We start from the raw sequence: 18,772 nt of genomic DNA, 5'->3' as shown, positions 1-18,772 counted from the left end.
GCTGGATCTTAAGTTGTCAAGAACAATATTGATTTAGGAAAAAGCTAGGCATAAACAAGGATGTGTTCTTATGTGTGTACTTTCTGCCAGGTGACAGTGGTTGGCGATCTTCATTCCAAAAGCAAGTGAAAGATGTTCGTAAAGAAATGGAAGACTGTCTCCTTGAACAGGACTCAGTGAGGACTTTGTCTGGTGCCCCCATGGTTATGGACCTGCCCTGTTGTCTGCTGCGACGTTGGACCCTTCACAGGTTTCTTCCTCACTAAATGGATGGAACACCGCGACAGCAACCAAAAACAGGATTCTCCTGAGTGAGCAAACTGAGATGTGTGGTCTCCCTCCCCATGAGTTAGGTATAACATTTCTCACGAGCTGCACACAATGGGACAAGAGAAGTCAAGTAGCCTGACCAAGGGCACACAGCTAATGGGTGGCAGAGCCAGGTAAGGAACCAGGTGTTCTAGCATCAGAGACAGTGCTCAACACTATTGACCTCCTTAGTTTCACCCTGATGGACCTTCACTTTCTGATTCAGATGGATTCTCGTGACCTTGACTTGCCCAACTGCCCTATGTGGACTCTAGGTAGATTTCTGTGCAGGCCCCACAGTTTTCTGCTCGGGTCTTGGCTCCATGTGAAGTCTACTTCTCCACTGTCCTTGCCTGAGTCCCTTTAGCTTGAAACTCAGTATTTATTCCTGATGCCACATCACAGACAGCCAACTTCTTTTGTTCTATTGTGGCTGTGAATCTCTAGGGATCACCTTCTCCAGATCCATGGCTCTTTTTGTGCACCTTCCTGCTGGCAACCAGCACCTCACCCTATGGCTCTTTCCTCCTTGTTCAGGTCCTACAGGCATGACCTGTACTCTTCTGGGTTTTGAGTGAGTGACCTTAGTGATAAAGTAGGTGTCTAATTAATTGTTGTATAACTGTTTTTTGGGACAGATTTTGAGATTCTACAAAGAAGTCTCTGATTATATAACATGTTTTATTACTGGGTCTATTTAGAAAGAGAAGCTCATTTCAAATACAAACTCTAATAAAGGCAAGTCTCGTTCACAGCACTAAACCCAGGCATCAGCCTGACATCCTGGTGCTAACACCACATACTTTATGTTTCTGGAGAGAACTGTGGGATCAGCATAGGGCCAGGTTGGGAGAGCAAGAAGTTGGAGCTCTGACATCCAGGGCCTGGGCCACCTCAGTCCTTCTGTTCCCTGGAAGTAAACATTAGCTTGATCCATCTAACCCGGATTCATCTAATGACTATGGACAAGGAGCCAGATTTGGAAGCTGAGTCAGGATCAGTTGTCACCTCCAGCTAATTCTCCTTGGCTCATTCACTAAAACCCTGAACTTTACACAACTTGACATTTATACAAAATGTGTGGTTATATATTTAATTCCCCACACATTTGACAGTTGATATGGTTCATTTGATTTCTACACCATGAGCTTCTCTCTTTCATTACTAATTTTCCCTCTAGCTCATGCCCACATTTTCTCAATATTTGTAGGCTTCCATAGTGGGAATTTCTGGCCCTTTGGGGTATCAAAAGAGGAATATGGGAGATCTAGTAACATGTATTTCTAATTTCCAAATCTGTGATTCTCTACTGGGGCTGATTTTCTCTCTCCTTACACACGCCCTGCTGACATTTGTTCATGTCCAGAGATACTGTGTTGTCCCCACAGGGTAGGGGTGTGCTCCTTGAATCAAATGGGTGAGACCAGGTTTGGTGCTAAACAGCCTGCGATGCCCAGGACATCCACTCGGAAAACAACCCTCCTACGTCGCGTGGTACTAGAGCCATGGCTGAGTCACCCAGTGACAGAGAAATCTCTGAAAGCATGTGCCCTCATAAAGTGCTGGGCGGTTTCATACTTGGTGGACAGTAAGTGGAGCCTCGATGCAGAACGATGCCGACAGGAGTGTGGGCACTTGTGTCCTCTAGTGCTTGCAGCTCAGCTTCATGGTTGAGACTTTGCCAGGCTTGTCCTCACTCCTGGAGGGCCTCGATTTCTCCTTTCTTTCTTCCTCCTTGACTTTGTCCTTCAACATCCAACTCAGTCCTCACCTCCTCTCAGAGATTTTCTTCCTGGACAATGTAAGCTCATAAGGACTTTGTTTTCCTTGATTGTCTATAGGCCTCTAATTGCTATGAAAGAAACTTCTTCTACTGACATACCTAATATATCTATTCACTTCTCTGTCTTATGTCTTGTCATTTCACATGATTATCAATTGCTTCAGGGAATCAATTAGTCCTTCAACAAAGTACATCCAGTGTCTCCTCACTTGGTTGCGTGTCGGTTCCAAGTTGACCCGAGATGGTTTGTAGCATCTTCACCTATTTTTTGCCAAATGTTGGCCCCAACCATTTTTTGTCTTTTTCTTCAATCCTGTCTTTCCTTTTCATTTCTGTCTTTAAAATTCCTATAATTTTATAAGTTTTTATTTGGAAATAATGGTGTAGGAGCATTGTTCCAAAGAGTAAATACTGAGAGACAATCTCCATGAAAAGCTTCTTCACTGTGTCTTCTTGTGTGGAAATGTCTCTGAGGAGTACAGATTCATCTGTAAGCACGTAGCTTATGTCCTGTGCTTACTGGATTCCATGCTCTGGTTTTTTCCATCTATTCTTCTTTGTAGAGCATATGTTCTCCTTCCTTTGAGAGCAAGCTCATTAGAGATAAAACTCTTCAAGATTTGGATTTCTGAAATACCTTTATGTATATCTTCATGCTTAAATGGTAGCTGACTGCATATAGAATTCTATTCATATTCAATTATAGGTCAGAGCCTTGGAATTTTCAGGATTACTTTGTGTCTCCCAAACTTGTGTTGACTCGGTTTTAAACTCATCCTTGCATGTGACTCAGTGTTTCATTCTGAATGAATCTCATGTCTTCAGGACACTGTTTCCAAGTCCCACCAATGTGTTTTGATGTGGGGAATGGGTGAGCTAGTCCATTTCATATTCTTCACTGTGGGGAAATTTTCTTGATGTATTTCTTTGGTGACTTTCCTCCCACCCTGATCTCTCTCATTTGGAATCCTGTTAGCTGGGCCTCATGAATGGATGCCTTATCATGCTTTGCTTTTCTCTCACTTTTCTGTTCTTTATCCTGCATGTACCTATAGTTTTGTTACACTATTTGGCTTTGTCTTCCAAATCATTTACAATTTTTCCAGAACTACTTGTTTTGCTTTGAGTATTTATGACCCATGAAGACAACAGGAGATCATAGTGATCTTAGCTTTCTGAAGACCCCTGAAGGTATCCCCTGAGAGAAAGTTCTTTCTGGCCCAGAGAACTTAGACCAGTCTCCAAAGAATATGTGTCAATTAAGAAGTTGCTTGTCTTCTTTTTCTCTCCACTTTTATACCCTCAAAGTGTCAGAAACAAGGTTGGCATGTGGGAGAGAAAAAGTAGAATTAAAAGGGAGAGAGGAAGGGGAGGTGTTCACTTTAACACAAGGTGAAGTTTTGATGGTCATTCAGGCCTGCACATAGTAATTTTGAATGGAGACAATGAGTTTCATATTCTAAGAATGGAGAGCCATTGAAAGTTTGCTTGAATTAAGCTTATGACAAAACCAGTGCTTTGGGTGGGGAATATAGAGCTTGTCCAAGAGCTTAAGTGGGATGGGGAGGGAAGATGTGTGAGGAGCAGAGTGAGACTGACAGTGACAGCACTTGCCAGGGAAGGAGTAGAGGCTCACAGGTAAAACAAAGAGTCTGCAGAAGTCAGTCCTGTAACCTGGTTCAACTCCATATGTTACAAGCAGAGTTTCTAAAAGTTGTCACATTGTCAATAAGGAAAACCCGGGAGGCACATCAAACAGAGAGTTGTTCTTCAAACAACTCTGTTATATGAACACCACATCACAGAAAGATACAGTGATAGCAGAGAGATGACTATACCTATCTGTATATATGTCTCTGTGTGTACATGTCTGTGTGAATGCATGTGTCTGTCTGTGTGAATGTCTGTCTGTGTGAATGTATGGGTCTCATTGTGCACATCTCAGGGGTGTGTGTGTGTATAAAACGTGTATCTGTGTGCGTTGTTGAGTGTAAATTATGTCTGTGTATAAAGGTTTTTTTTAGGGGGCAAGAGTCAGATAGGGCACCATCAAGAAGGAGACGTGAAGTGGACCTTATAGGTGGGGTGGTCGGCTGTCCTCTACAGGGAACAATGTGGAGGCAGAGGGACCAGGACATGCCCACGGGCAGTGGTGTGACCGAAGGTAAAGCATGGCTGAATGGCATATAGACAACCATGGTTGGGCACATATACTGGGTGAGCATGGAGCTAAGGTGAGAGGGTGCCAGGAATGGGCCTTGCAAGGCCTTGTGTACAAAGCCAGACGGGGCCCTGGTCCTCCCCATGCAGTTCCACTCCCTGTTTCTCAGGCTGTTGCAAGAGCCCCAAGAGTCCTGTGTCCACCCAGCATAGGAGGTAGGCTGAATACATCATGTGTTTCAGAAAATAGAGACTAATTAGAGTATATATGCTTCCGGACGTGATCAAAGTACACACTTACTGTAAAAGCCTTGGCCAGAGCCGATAACCGCAGGTAGTCCTCTCTGCTACGGTCTGCATCAGAACCTGTAGAAACGCACCCTGTACAACTGGAGAATGCTCAGGGGACTAAAGCTAAGTGCTCTTCCTGGAGCAGTAGGAGCACATGAGCCCTAGGGTTTCAGGGCGACAGGAGTAGGGGGGATTCCATTTTGTTGTCGGAGGTCACTGTGGTGTCAAAACGAAAGCCGATTGAAAGAAGGGCATCTTCCACCCCAGGGGACAGTTAATGACACTCTGACACAAGCCCGGAGGGTCTGGGCCTGGCCTATGATGATGGCTGTGGGGATGGAAAGGACAGGATGTCCAAGGGATGCTGGGGCCAGGGAGGGGGCAGAACGTAGTGGACACATAGGTGTCGGGGGTGAGATAAGCTGCAGTGGGCTCATGATGCCCCCAGCAAGTTCCACACCCTAAACCCACAACATGTCATTTCTCTCCCAGGGCAAAGGGGGCTTTGCAGACGTGATAAAGTTACAGATGTTGAGGTGAGGAGATAATCTTGGATTTCCTGGGGTCCTCTCACTGCCACCCATTATTTTGTATACGGAGGAGACACAGAGAGATTTTCAGCACCAGAAAGGACGCAGCATTGTCACCTCATGGGGAGAGACGGGGCGATGTGGTACCAGACAAGGATGGGAGCAGCCCTCACAGGGACAGCGACCAGGGAGAGCTGTTCACCTCTACCGTCCACAGCCAGCATTTCCTCCTGACACTGAAATTTCCCCAAATGATACAGATCTTTGACTTTGGACCTCCACAACAGGGTCAATCACTTAATTGAGGCCACAGTGTGTGGCGGGTGTTGCAGCAGCCCCTGGACACTCATCCTGGAACTCTGAGGGGTGTGTCGGGGGTTCTGGGGCTGCTGGCCCCTGAGCCTGTGCCCCCCGGGACAGGAGGGCTGCGCATTCCCTGTGCTCCTCTGCCCGGCTCCCTGGGGTCGGGGTGCACTGTTGGAGTGGAGTTTCCCCCTGGCAGCTGCCTGCTTGCTTCAGGGCTTTAGGGAGAATTTGGGGGAGGAGGCAGTAGCCAGGGGTGGTGAGCGACACGAGTGTGTGCAGGGCAAAGAGTGAAGCCTGGACGGTCCCTGCAGATGGAGAAGTGGAGGGAAAACACGCTCCCCGGGCCCCTCCCAGCCTGCAAGCCCAGGGAAGGGCTGAGGCCAGCGGGCTGCTTGAGCTCATGGGAGGGGGGAGCAGGGCGGCTGCTGCTGCTGGGAACCAGGTGACTGGCCTCAGGCTGCGGTTCCCTGGGGACCAAGCCCAGGAGCAGGACCCTGTGGAGTGTTTTTACCCATCACCCTCCTTTTCTGTCAGGGCCACGGGCCTGGGAGACCTGTGAGTGACACAGGGGTTCCTGAGCAGCATTCCCTCTCTGATCCCTGTCCTCAGACGCCACGGCCACTGCTCTTGGAGTCAATTAAATGCCCCATTGACACCACCCAAGACCATGTCATGATGAAAACGCCCCAACCCAAGACAGGGATGCTGGGATAAAACAGGACACAAGGAGAATTACAGGTCAAGTGATTTATTGAAGCAAGACATTGAAACCTCTACATTTTCCAGGGAAGGTCATGTCATGGTTGAGCAACAGAAGACTGGAGGGTAAGAATTTGTAAATCTATTCGTCACAATTCAGCACAGTGCCTGCCTGAAATAGAAAAAGAGGTGCCTCGGTCATGCTGCCCTGGAGGTGACGGGTTCACACAGAGGGCTGTTCACAACCAAGACCTGAAAGGAACTGCAACCAGCAAACGCCCAGCGGGCACCAGGCAGGATGGCCGTGCGTGTGGGGACTCAATAGTCCTGATGCAGGCACAATGCACCCAGTAGGTCAGGAAAGAGCATGACCACAGCCTGACACATAGACCCCAGAGACCCCAGAGAGGGGCTCAGGTGTCTGCTGGAGCCAGTAGGAGGGTCAAGGGTGGGGGAGCAGCCTGGGATTTCCTTGCTCTGAGTCCTGGGTCCGAAGACCGGGTGTTTCCTCCAGAGTAGACCCGGGGCTGAGGGACCTGGATGGGGTTTGGGGGGGAGAAGCGGGAAAATCTTCCTGCAGGAGATTCCAGCCTCCTGGTGGGAAGTGCAGTCTGGCCGCCCAAGGACTTCTCCCCCCGAGAGTCCGGCTGGTGTGGACATTGGCATGAAACCCGACTTCATTCAGGGCAGAGGAGCTGAGAGACACCTTCCCGTATCTGACTCCCTCACAGACACCTGAGGAAGGGGTCAGCTCCACAAGGGCCGCAGAGGACATAGCAGGCACGGTCTGTGCCCACTGGCCCTGATTGGGGAGGACAGGAAAGTGTGGCACAGGGACAGGGAGCGGGCCTTGGCTCTGCAAATGTGCCAGAGCCAGGCGGCCAGTGCTCCATCCTGACAGGGACGGGGGCCAGCGCTCTCCCTCCACTGTCTCCCCTTCACCACTCCCAGCACTCCCAGGAGGTCCCCAGGGGACAGTGCCACTGGGTGAGGGGCACTCGCCCTCCCTCGGGAAGCTCGCAGGCAGGGAGGCAGCAGTCCCTGGTCCTTCAACATCACCACTCGTTGTCCCTGGTTGTCCTCACTCTGGACACTGTGGGGAACCTGGTGCCCAGGGGGGATCATACACAAGATGCTCTGTGCAGGCTTAGTCCTGCTCAGCAAGTGTCCTGTTATAATCCACCCTTGGCCCCGGGCACTCTATCAGAGGCGAGCAGAGGGGCAGGGACCCCAACCCTGTGCCCCCCACAGAGCAGCACCCTCCCCTCCCTCCGGGCATGCAGCTGAGCAGTTGCCTCTGTGAAGAAAGGAGATATTACCACTACTCCTGCAACTCTTAATTTGTCAACGAAGGACATCTTATCTACGCATTTCTGCACTTCAAGTTTGGCCTCGACAGCCTCTGGAGGTGCATGAAACTTCTGAACTTTCCAATTGAAGGTGGAAGCAGGATCCAACAGGAAATTTTCCATTTCAGAAATAAGTGCTGGACAAGTGTTTGCATTTGCTGGAGTAGAAGAAAAAGAAACACAATTGATGTAATGAAGGTCAGCCTCCCCCATGGCTCCCAGATCTCAGATACAAGGAACCCCAGGGGACTGTGGTCTTCCCCAAATTGTGCCAATGTCAGTGCAAAGTCCTGCAGTGCTGACCTGCCCGTGATCACAGAGCCAGCAGCAGAGCCAGGATGGAAGCAGGCTGACCGGCCCCTACTTCACTTCTCACCCTTTGTCAAGTATACCCAGGCCTTCCCGAGACGCCTGCTTTGGTGAAATTCGCTTTCCCTAGATCTCAGGCATGAAGGTTTGCCTCTAGGAGGGCAATGCCTTCTTTTGTCTTGGGCACTGGGGGAGAGGAGATGTTAGGAATCAGTCTTTCCCATGAAGGGCGAGGTCAGATCTTACCAGAGATCAGAGGGGGGTCCAATTGGGGAGGAGTGAAGGAAACTTGAAACAAGGGGAGACGCTCTTTTCTGACTAAGTTTTACACTGGGGTTTGGTCGGTGGGTGAAGACTGCTACAAAGCTTATAAAGGGAAGTCTGGAAGCTTCATGCATCTGAAGCTGAAACACAGATCATGTCTGGCTCTTGGATTCTGCATTGACGGACAGAGTTCCTGGGGCGGGGAGGCAGGAACTGGGGCCTACTTTCCTCCCACTGGGATTGTACTGAGACCTGAAGTGACCCCTTTTCCTGCTCTGCATTCTCCACCCCACCCAGGGCTTTGTAACCACCTGCAGCTCCAAAGGCGCCCCTGCAGGGCCCAATCCCACCTGGTCAGACAGCGGCTGTGCAGGGCTGAGGGGTGGGGAGAGGGGCCGCTCGGGGAAGGGGAGGAGGTGCCGAAAGTCAGGTGCAGGAGACAGGCTCAGAGGGCCTCTGTTCCGTCCCGAGGGCACGAGCACACGGCCCTTCTGTTGGCGGAAAGTGTGCAGTTTGCCTAGAAACACTGCAGTTGCAGCCTGGCGACTGCGCTGCTTCTGCACATCCTGGCTGGGCTCCTGCAGGAGCAGGACGTGTGGCCTCAGTGAGTGCTGCTGACCCTCAGGCCACGGGAACACTGGTGACTCGAGACTCAGACAACAGCGGCTCTTCCTGAGCTGAGCCCCCGCCTGGGGGAACCTTCCATGGGTCTGACTTGGACTCGCTGGCACCTAAAAGACTCTGGACAGAGACCATCTGGGGAGACCATAGCTGGCCTCTGACTATTCATGTCACTCATGGTCACAGCTTCTCCCGCGATAGCTGGAAAGCCAAGGATTTGGGGAGGCTTGGAGAGATGGAGCCTTTGTTCGAGGTCCCAGCACTGCCAAGCGGCAGAACCAGGATTCGCAGACCAGTTTTATGAGGCCCTGCTGCTTCCCGGACGCAGACCATGGGGGGGAGGGGGCTTCCATGGCAAAACTCTTCAAATTTTCTGCAGCGATTTTCTGTAAGGTTTGGATTCTGATGTGTTCCCCACTCTCCCCAAGCAGCCCCCTAGGTCAGAGGGTTACTTACTTGGCTCCTGTGTCCGATCGGAAATACTACTCACCCTCCTGGCAGCCAAGGGCCAGAGTGACCAGCAGGACAGGCAGGAACAGTCTCATGGCTGATTTTGCTTTGAGATCCGCTTTAGGCCACAATGAGCAGTTGGGAGCTGGACTCAGCATCCTGGGGAGCCCGGGGCTATTTGTACCTAGTGAGCCTCACTGGTCCTGCCCACAAAGGACGTTACAGATCACAAGGCCTGGCTTCCAGCCCTCCCTTCACATTGAGCACAGATGCCATCCACAGGGTGCCTTCACAGTGGCTGTGTCAGAGGGAGGCACTGCTGGCACCGTGCACGTCTGCCTTGCAGCACAGGCCGAGGCTGGACTTTGACAAATGTGTAATCACTTGATGGAAGGGAGCCCCTGGGATTCAGAGCCTTAGCCGCCGACAGTGTCTGGTGTTGCTCCCTGGTCTCAGCCTGGAATAAATGAATGACTGTGACTGGAGAAACCACTCCACCTGGTTCGGGGGCATCTTTCGTGTAAAATGATGCCCAGTGTGCCAGGGTTCCTTTGGGCGGTTGAGGGGAAAGGTCAGTGTGTGGTGACAATTGTGAAAAAGTCCGCGGTGCCTGGTTCCCAAGACAAAACAGTGTCAAGAGGAAGACAACCCCTCCACCTCCTAACTTCCTAGACTAATCTAACCCATTAACACTACCAAGCAAACGTGCCCATCAAATCAAAGCCTGAACTGTCCTGGGACAGTCTCACCTCTCAGCCTGAGCACAGGGCCCTCTGAGTGATCGGGTCCCAGCAGTACAAGTGCCCCCAGGGCTGGTCCTCTGCCTGCCCCCACCCTGAGCACCTGCTCTGTGGAAACTCAGGGGGGCAGGGACCACTCTGAGAAAGGCTCAGGGAAGCCGTCTGGTGACAGGGGAGCATACTTGAGAGCCACTCTGGACAGAAATCATTCCGACATGAAGCAATGTTCGGAGGAGCCACCCGAGGCAGGAGCCTGAGGGAAGACCAGACGCCACAGACGGGGAGGCTTGTGGAGCAGGGGAGCGGTGTCCCCCAGCCCACAGCAGAGCAGAGAGGGGGGCCGCCGAGCGACTGCAGAGACAGGATGGGCCACGCCAAGGAGAGTGTCCCTTCCCCCGGGAGCCCGGGTGGCAGAACGGGTGGGTGAGGTGACACAAGTGGATGTTGTGCCCTGGAGCTTTCTTGCTGTCTCGGATCTCAATCAATATCACATGGGTTTTTATACACACTGTGATGGGTGAGACTTAACAAAAAATAAAATAAATAATGTCATTAAAATATGTGTGAGCTGATTAGATCTGAGACCCACCATCCTCTTGCACACAGGTCCTTTGGGTGACAAACACTATGTCGCTAATAACAGTCGTAAGTAAAGGAGCAGCGATATTTTTTTGCTAACTCTGGTCGGACCATGTGTCAACCTAATTTATCATATTTAATCATTGCTGCAAATCAATAAGCTACCACATGCCCCAGTTCAACAGGCGAGTGCACTAACTTTCAGAAAGTGGGACTTTGCTCAAACGTGCGCAGTCTGGAGGCCACGAGGTGCAGCCCGAGCACTTATGTGAGCGAGAAAGTCACTCAGTGGGACTTTCCGCCGGGGTGTCGGGTAGAGGTGACACGCCCGGTGGAAACAAGACCACGAGCCCTGAGCTCTCACGCGGGCACTTGCGTCTCAGTTTCCAACTCGACCCGCTTCTCTCGTAGGTGACTCAGCCTGGTCCCTGCCCTGCTCAATTCTTCCTTCTTTCTCTTTTAAAAGGATCCCGGGCGACCACCGCAAGTGCGGGTGGGGACGTGGCGCCACGGGAACTGTCCCTCCCGGGGGACGGCGTGGCGGTGTCCTGTAACCTCGAGGCACTGTCGCCAAGCGCCAGCCGTGGCCCAGCGGGGTCGAGGGCAGGGGGCGCGGTGCCCACCCTGCGGAAGGCTGCGCCCGGGAAAGAAGCAGGTGGGACTCGCTGGACTTTCTGCTCAGTTTTTCTGTGAACCTAAAACTGCTGTAAAAGTCAAAACTCGTCGGAAACGAAGGAATCATCTCGTTGAAAACATTCTGTTCGCACCCCGGGGGAATCAGGTACATAGACAGTCGACCGGCCACCAGGGGAACCTCCGAGGATCCGCTGAGGAACTGCTGGACCGGGTGGAAGGTGACAACGCCGAGCACAGATGGGCGCAGGGACAGCCGTCCCGTCCCGTCCCGTCCCACAAACGGGATCGCCCTGCGACCCAAGGCAGACAGCCCGCCGTCGGCCGCTGGAGCTGCAGCAGCTCCACAGTGACGTTCACACGATTGAAGCTCGCAAACCTTGAGGGTCAAATCGGGAAAATTCACTCAGGGGTATAACAAGGGGTCTAAACCACCAGGGCTCACACCCTGTTCCTGAAGAAATATCACAAACTTTAAAGTCACCTCTTCTCAAATTATTGTAGCTTCAGTCCGCCCCCGCCGGAGCCCCATCGGGCAGTCGGACGCTGTGTTTTGAATTCTCAAGAGCTGTTTGGACCTTTAAATTCAGGGTGCGTCACTCACTGGGTTGAGGGGAAGGGCCCAGCTTCAGGGCCGGGTACCTGGGTTCAAGCTCGGCTCTGGAGCTTTCTGCTCGTGGGGCCTTCAGTGAGGCGCTGACCCTCTCTGGCTCAGTTTCCTCATCTGTAAAATAGGGGCGACAGCATAGATGAGTGTTAGGATAAGTAAATTAATTCAGGAAAAATGCTCAGCACGGTATCCGGAGGGAAAACGTCAGCTACTGAAATGATGCAACAAAACGGAAAAAAATGTAAGTAGTAAGTTAAACAGAATAAATCACCTCATCCCCAAAGGCAAACAGCAGACCGGGTCTAACTGACCCTGCCAAGGCGGAGGGTTGGTTTATCCTTGGTGCCCACTGAGTGCGCTTCTGAAGTTGGCTCTGGTTTTGTTGGGATTTCTCTTGGTTACAAAGAGCTGCTTACTTTTCAGTCACTTAATCTACTGTTTACTGATCCCATCTAAGTGACTGTTACTGTGATTTTATAATCCCTAAATCTGGATATTGGAACTAAGGTCATGGGCATGGGTAGCTGGGGACAGGTATAATTTATCCCAAGGCACACAGGTCTGGAATCCCAGGGCTCCCCCAGCGCTCAGTCTCTAACTGGGTCACACCTCAGACATCACTTTTGGATCATGATGTCCACGTGGGCTTCTACAGTACATAGCATCTGGTGACCCTGGTTCCCATGTGCCACCTCCCCTGTCATAAACAGCCTTGTTCCATTTCACAAAGACAGACGCCCACAGGTCCCCTGTCAGACCCTGTGCAGCAGTGACTCTGCATATGCAACTCTCAGTGTCAAGAACACAGCTGGAATAATATTGGGGAACCAGCAATTTTCTCTCTGGGGAGTGGTCTCCGTGTCCTTGCTTAGCAGGAAATCGAAACCAGGCCTCATTCAGCTCACTAAGAGATGGACGTGGGAATATTTTTTTTTTATAAGAAGAATCAAAAATTGAAAGATACACATTTGTCTTTACGCAAAGCTGCAAGGTCTCTGATGGCACCCAAATCGCCAAAGCCCCTCATCTTACAAACTCCAGAAGCCGCGCTATTGCTCCTGCCCCACCCCTTGTGCACTGAGAGCCACGGGATTCGTGCCCTGAGGCTTCAGGGACTCGTGAGAGCTGCCACCGGCCCCTCACCGCTCCACAGGCCACCTGCCCGCAGCCCTCAGTCACCCAACGGTGCTCTGACTTCTTGTTCTGAGCCCTGAGCTGCAAAGGGAGGCCCCCGACATGGACAGGGCCGTGGGGCATCAGAGGTGGTTTCCTGCCTCCTGTTCACCAGCTCTCCCCATAACTCAGCTCTCCTGGGGTGGCTACATCTCTTCTTGTTGTACATAGGTAAAAAATAAACAATAATAAAATAAATAAAATAAAATAAAATAAAATAAAATAAAATAATAAAATAGGAACAAGTCAGAAACGCCTGGTTTGCTCCAGAAGGCTCACTAGTCTCACTGTGTGCACTCGCCCCCTTGTGTGCTCATAAGGCCGGGGATCAGGTCGCTGCCCTTTCAGACCCAACCTGCAGAGTGAGGCCCCTTCCTCCGAGTGCACATCGACTCCCCTGCCGCCACCCGTCGAGGGGTCCTCCCGGGACCCAGCTCTACCTTGGACTCTCCCTGGGTGGCGGACCCTTCTTCCTGGGACGGCAGGAGTGTGTTCATCACAATACACTTTGCCTCAGGAAAACAATTTTCAACTTTGAGCTTGAAAATAACTTCAAAGTTACGGAAACGTTGCAGTGATCTAGAAGCTGGAAAAACACCTGCACACACTTACCCAGGTCCACCTGTTATCGGCGTGGACCTCTTTTGGTCTTGTGTGCAGTGTCCTTGGGGTGTTCTGTTCAAGAGAGACTAAACCAACAATCTCAACTTATGAGACAAATTGTCCAGCAGATACTCCAAGTCTTACTCATCCGGTCACAGCCATGCGCCCCACCCCACGCCCAGGCTCTGGGAGTCAGGCCCAAATCCAGCGGCAAATCAGGACCCGAGTAAATGACAGAAACCACCCGGGGTTGAGAGAGCCCAAAGCCCTCTCAGTGCCAGGATGGCCGTGCGGGCTGCCTCCAGAGGAGCTCGGGCTCTGCACAGACGACATTGCCATGGGCCCGTGAGATTTCCAGGCACCCCAGTGATTTGCACCTTCCAGGAGAAGACACTTCAATGTCAAGGACTCTCTCTCCATCCTAAGGTTCTTTTCAGCAGGAGTCAAGGTTACCAGGCCAAGGTGAGGTTCTGTTAAACCCCTGTTCTACCTGGGGAGCTGATGCTACGTAAAGCAATTGCTGAGGAAGAGCTGCCTCAGAGCCATGAAGGCCACGTCCTCACCACTCTTCTTGACCATCCCCCAGCCAGGAGGCCTGCTGGTCCATCCTGAGGTACATGCTCCTACTGTAGGTCAGCCCCATGTGTCAACAAGAACTTGAGGACAACTCACAAAGGTACCTTCCACGCAGGGAAGTTCAAGTCCCCTGTGCACACAGCTGTCACTTTTGAGGATGAACATAAGGGACTATGTGTTCTAGTCTTTAGCTTCGGGAGGAAAACAGTCGCCTTCTGGCATCAACAGCAGGCTGAATAAAGTTGTTTATGAACCTTGGAAGAACATCCCAGAGAAGGCAGCCAAATAACCTCAGGATCTGTGAGTTGGACAGGGAAACTCCTGAGCTAACTGACACTCACTGTAGGATCCTCTAGACTATTTAGGAAGTTAATTAAGTTGGTTTCTCATGTTATGGGCAGCCAGCTACCAGTTATTAACTCGTGGCCTCCAACTGGCTGGAAATAAGATGAGGACTGTGGATGACCATGGCTGTGCAGAGGCCCATATTGTCTTAGTTTCAGGATTGCTCTGTCCTACTCACCCTGCTCCTGTCACAGCTGAAGGCCTGCGAGTCACGTATCCCGACTCCCCTCCAGCTGCCCTCCTGGTAGCTTCTCCAGTGGAAGGCGCTGGGGGTTGAAGGTGGGAAGAGGGGAGATGTGACGGCTCTCGGCGGTCACGTCGCCTCTTGCAGTGGCTGTGGGAGCGGAGTGTAGAATACTCACGGCACCCAGAAGGCAGTGTCCGCAGGGGCGGCTGCCGTGCACGGGCTCCGGGGTCTTGGTCAGTGAGCTCAGTCCCCACAGCAGCCTCAGCTTCACCTGCGGTCACGGGGTCCGGGCAACCCCCGTTTTCTTTTCTCTCCCATTTCTAGGAACTGTCTTGCCGCAATCTTCCATCAATGGAAGATTCCATCCTTCATCTCCCCTCTTTTGCTTCCCCAGCCTGCAAACACCTTTATTACCAACTGCTGGGTGAAACTCCCCGTTTACTACACCTAGAACCTGTTCGATTTCCTTTATGGGACCCCAGCTGATGAACGCCGGGAAAGACTGCTGAGAGCTGGCTTGACTGTGCGGGGAAATGCATAGCTTGCAGTCACCAAGGGAAGGGAGAAGCCCCCTCACCGTCAGGACTGAGTGTGGGTCACACTGACTGCCACTTAGAGGAAAAGGTAAAGTGTCGACTTATAGTAAGGCCCAGTGTTACAGTCTCTGAACAAAGACTCTGACATCTTCAAAGGCATGCGGCCAACACCATTAGCAATACTCAGAAATTTTGCTCGTCCATGGCTCCTTTGATAATGGACACTAGGTATTATTTTGTGATGCGGCGTCATTTCGGTGTCATCAGCTGACCTGTAACTTATTGTACCCAAAGGAAATCAGTTGTTCTGCCTTTTCCTTCTGTCTCCTACAGTGAAACACCACGTCCTGAGCAAACAGAGGGAGCGGGGGTGAGGGAGCTGCCCAGTGCTGGCCATGTGCTTCTCTCTCGCCCTTTCCTATTTTAAACTTTAATAGTTATTCAAGCCCTACCCTCACCCTTGATTCCTCCTTTGCACAAAAATGTGCTCCCTCTAAGGGAGCTTTCTCCAGCCCATGCTGGGACTTCCCTTCCTCCAGATTTCTTTCTCAGCAGATTTCACCTACTGCTCCCTACCTGTGTGAAAAACACTTCTAATCAGATGTTGTCACTTTCTTTTCCCAGAACACTGTTGAGTTTCCTGCTTTGTTCTTTGCTGTTGTACTAATATCATTCTGTGGTTTTGCCAGGGGCTGTGATTTCAAAAGGAGGGTGGGCCGAGATTGGACCCTGGTCAGTCTGTGTTGTTGGTTCAGCGTCAGGTGATGTGCTGATTTCCACTGTGGTCAGGGCTTTGACTGATCATGAGCCTGTGGCCAATGGAAGTTTGTTTATGGGTTATTTTTTAAGCAAATAAAACTCTAACTCTCCTTTTGAAATTTTTTCTGTACTGATTTCTATATTGGATATTAGTGACAAAGATAAAAGATCTTTGCCACAGGGAAATAGTTTCAATATCGTTTAAGGGAGACAACTAGTCTGGTTTCCTATGTCCAGTTTTGGATCCCTGTCTGTAGCACACCATTCAGGTTGTGCTGGTGCCTTCCCAAGGTCAACAGGGAAGGGGCAGGGGGACTGTTCAGTATCATCAGGGTTCAGGGTGTGGACCTAGTTTTTCAACTGGGGGTTATATGGTATATGTCAGCTTGAGAGAGTCTTTAATTTTTCTACGTTTCAGTAAATGGAAACTATTCTTTCAAGAAAATAATGGGAGTTAAATGATAGCATGTCTGTACAACACTTACAGTGTCTTGTTCAGATTATCCTTTGAACCCAGCCAGGCGTGGCTCAGCGGTTGAGCATCGACCTAGGATCCAGGTGATCGGGGTTCGATTCCCGGTCAGGGCACATGCTCGGGTTGCGGGCTTGATCCCCAGTCAGGGCGTGCAGGAGGTGGCCGATCAATGACTCTCTCATCATTGATGTTTCTCTCTCTCTCTCCCTCTCCTTTCCTCTCTCTGAAATCAATAAAGATATATATTTTTTTAAAAAAATGACTGGATGTTTAAAAAAAAAAAATTATCCTTTGAGCAGGACCCATACATGCAGACACTGTCTTTCCTCTCAAATAAGGCGCTTCTGCGTCCTCTCCTCCTCCCAGGCTCCATCGTCCAATTTTCCTCCGGTCCTTCCACACCACCAGTGCGATCATTCATCTGCCCCCTCTATTTCCTCTGCCCTCAGTGGTCACGCCTCAATGTGAGCCCCACGTGGCTTGCGTCTCATGGCTTCAGCAGCCCATGTTACCCTCAATTTCTCGTCTGCTGCTCTGCGGGTGTGACACTGAAAGAGGCAGCCATTTAATACACCTGGCGTGACTCTGAAGAGCTTTCTTTTGTCAAGAAGAGATTGTCAGTTGCTGTGAACTAGTACAAATCCAAGTGAAATTGTCATTTGGAGTAACTTTGGTTGTTGCGTCCAGAGACAAATATTAAAGGCTCCCCTGGTGATTGATGGTAGACTGCAAGTGTTCAGGGAGATTCCAGATTCTGCGTGAAATGGTGCCACCTGGTGGCTCAGACCTTAGAGTTGTGTTCAGTCTAAGAAAAAATCAGTGGACGTTTCTACTGTAAGCCAGTCCCACAGGTTGACCTGATTGTGCCTGACTCTTTACTCCATGATCAATTTAAAAGGTCTGACAGATGAATAATTAGGATCCACAAAGGAAATAAGTGAAACTAGTGGGATAATAAATATTTGAATTGATAATCCATGAGAAAATTCCAAAATTATGAAAGACATCCAGCGCCAGTAAAGAAGCCCTTCAAACGTCCACTTCTGCTTATGATCACGTAGCTTGTATGAGACCAACACTTCACCCAAGAATAAGTAGAAAATCTAGACGAAATGCAAAAATCAGACATCTGAAACAGAATCAAACATGTGATGAGTTGAAAAGTGTAGGGAGACTACATTTGTAAATGTGCTTTATCAAACCAAGGAAATTCCCTTTAAATTCAAATTTGCTTAGAGCTTTTATCATAAATTAGAGCTGAATTGTCAAGTGCACTTACAGTATCTATTAAATCACATGGTTTTCTTCCTGTATTGATATGGTAAGTTGTATTAGTTGATTTTCGAATGTTTAATCTACATTATTGGGATAAACTCTATTTGGTTAAGGTGTATTATTCCTTTTTATATAAGATCATTTGTTGGATTTGATTTGCTAAAAAATTTATTAAGAGTTTTATGCTGATGTACATGAGGAATAAGTGTCTGGTTTTCCTTTCTTACAATATCTTTGTCTGGTTTAGGGATCACAAAAATCTTGGCCTCATGGATGGAGCAGGAACGTATTCTTTCCTCTTCAATTTCCTGGAAGAGGTAGTATAGAATTGGTAGTATTTCTTCCTTGAGTAGGTGGTAACATTGACTACTAAAGTAATTTAGGCCTAGAGTATTCTTTATAAGATTTTAAACTACAAATTCAATTTCTTTCGTAAATACGGCTATTTAGGTTTTCTATTTCTTCTTGAGTGAACTAAGATATTCTTGTATCTTTCAAGGAATTTGTGCTCATTTTACCTTAATGTTTAATTTTTTGTTTAATTTATTGATTTTAGAGGAGGGAGAGAAACATTGATGTGAGAGAAATACATTGATCGGTTGCCAACCATATGTGACCCAACCAGGGATTGAACCCACAACCTAGGTATGTGCCCTGACTGGGAATCAAACCTGTGACCTTCTGGTGCTTGGGAGGACACTCCAACCAACTGAGATACACTGGCCAGGGCCTAAATGTTTAAATTTATTGCCATCGTTGTTCATAATATTTGTAGAATCTGTAGTGGTATCACCTCTCTCATTCTTGGCATTGGTCATTTCTTTCTATCCTGTTCAGTTTTGGCACAGGTATATGAATTGTTTTTGAGCTTCTCAGAGCCAGCTTTTGGTTTAAATTTTTTCTATTACTTTTTTTTCAATGCCATTGATTTCTGTTTTACCTTTGTTATTTCCCTTCTTCTGCTTCTACTTTTATTTGCTTTTACTTAAGTGGAAACTGGGACCACTGATTTGAGACTTTCTTCCTAACATAGCATCTAGTTCAGTAACTTTCCTTCTACTATTGCTTTCATTGCATCACCAGATACAAGGTCAACACACAAAAATCAACTGTATGTCCATACACCAGCAATGACAAGTAGAAACCAAAATTAGAAAAACACCACCATTCATAATAACTCCAAGAAAATACTTAGCTCTAAATCCAATAG

This window comes from Miniopterus natalensis, chromosome 11 (genome assembly GCF_054644295.1).
Source record: "Miniopterus natalensis isolate mMinNat1 chromosome 11, mMinNat1.hap1, whole genome shotgun sequence".
In the NCBI taxonomy this organism is placed as follows: domain Eukaryota; kingdom Metazoa; phylum Chordata; class Mammalia; order Chiroptera; family Miniopteridae; genus Miniopterus; species Miniopterus natalensis.
The sequence above is the reverse complement of the archived record's forward strand: the minus strand, read 5'-3'. Positions refer to the sequence as shown.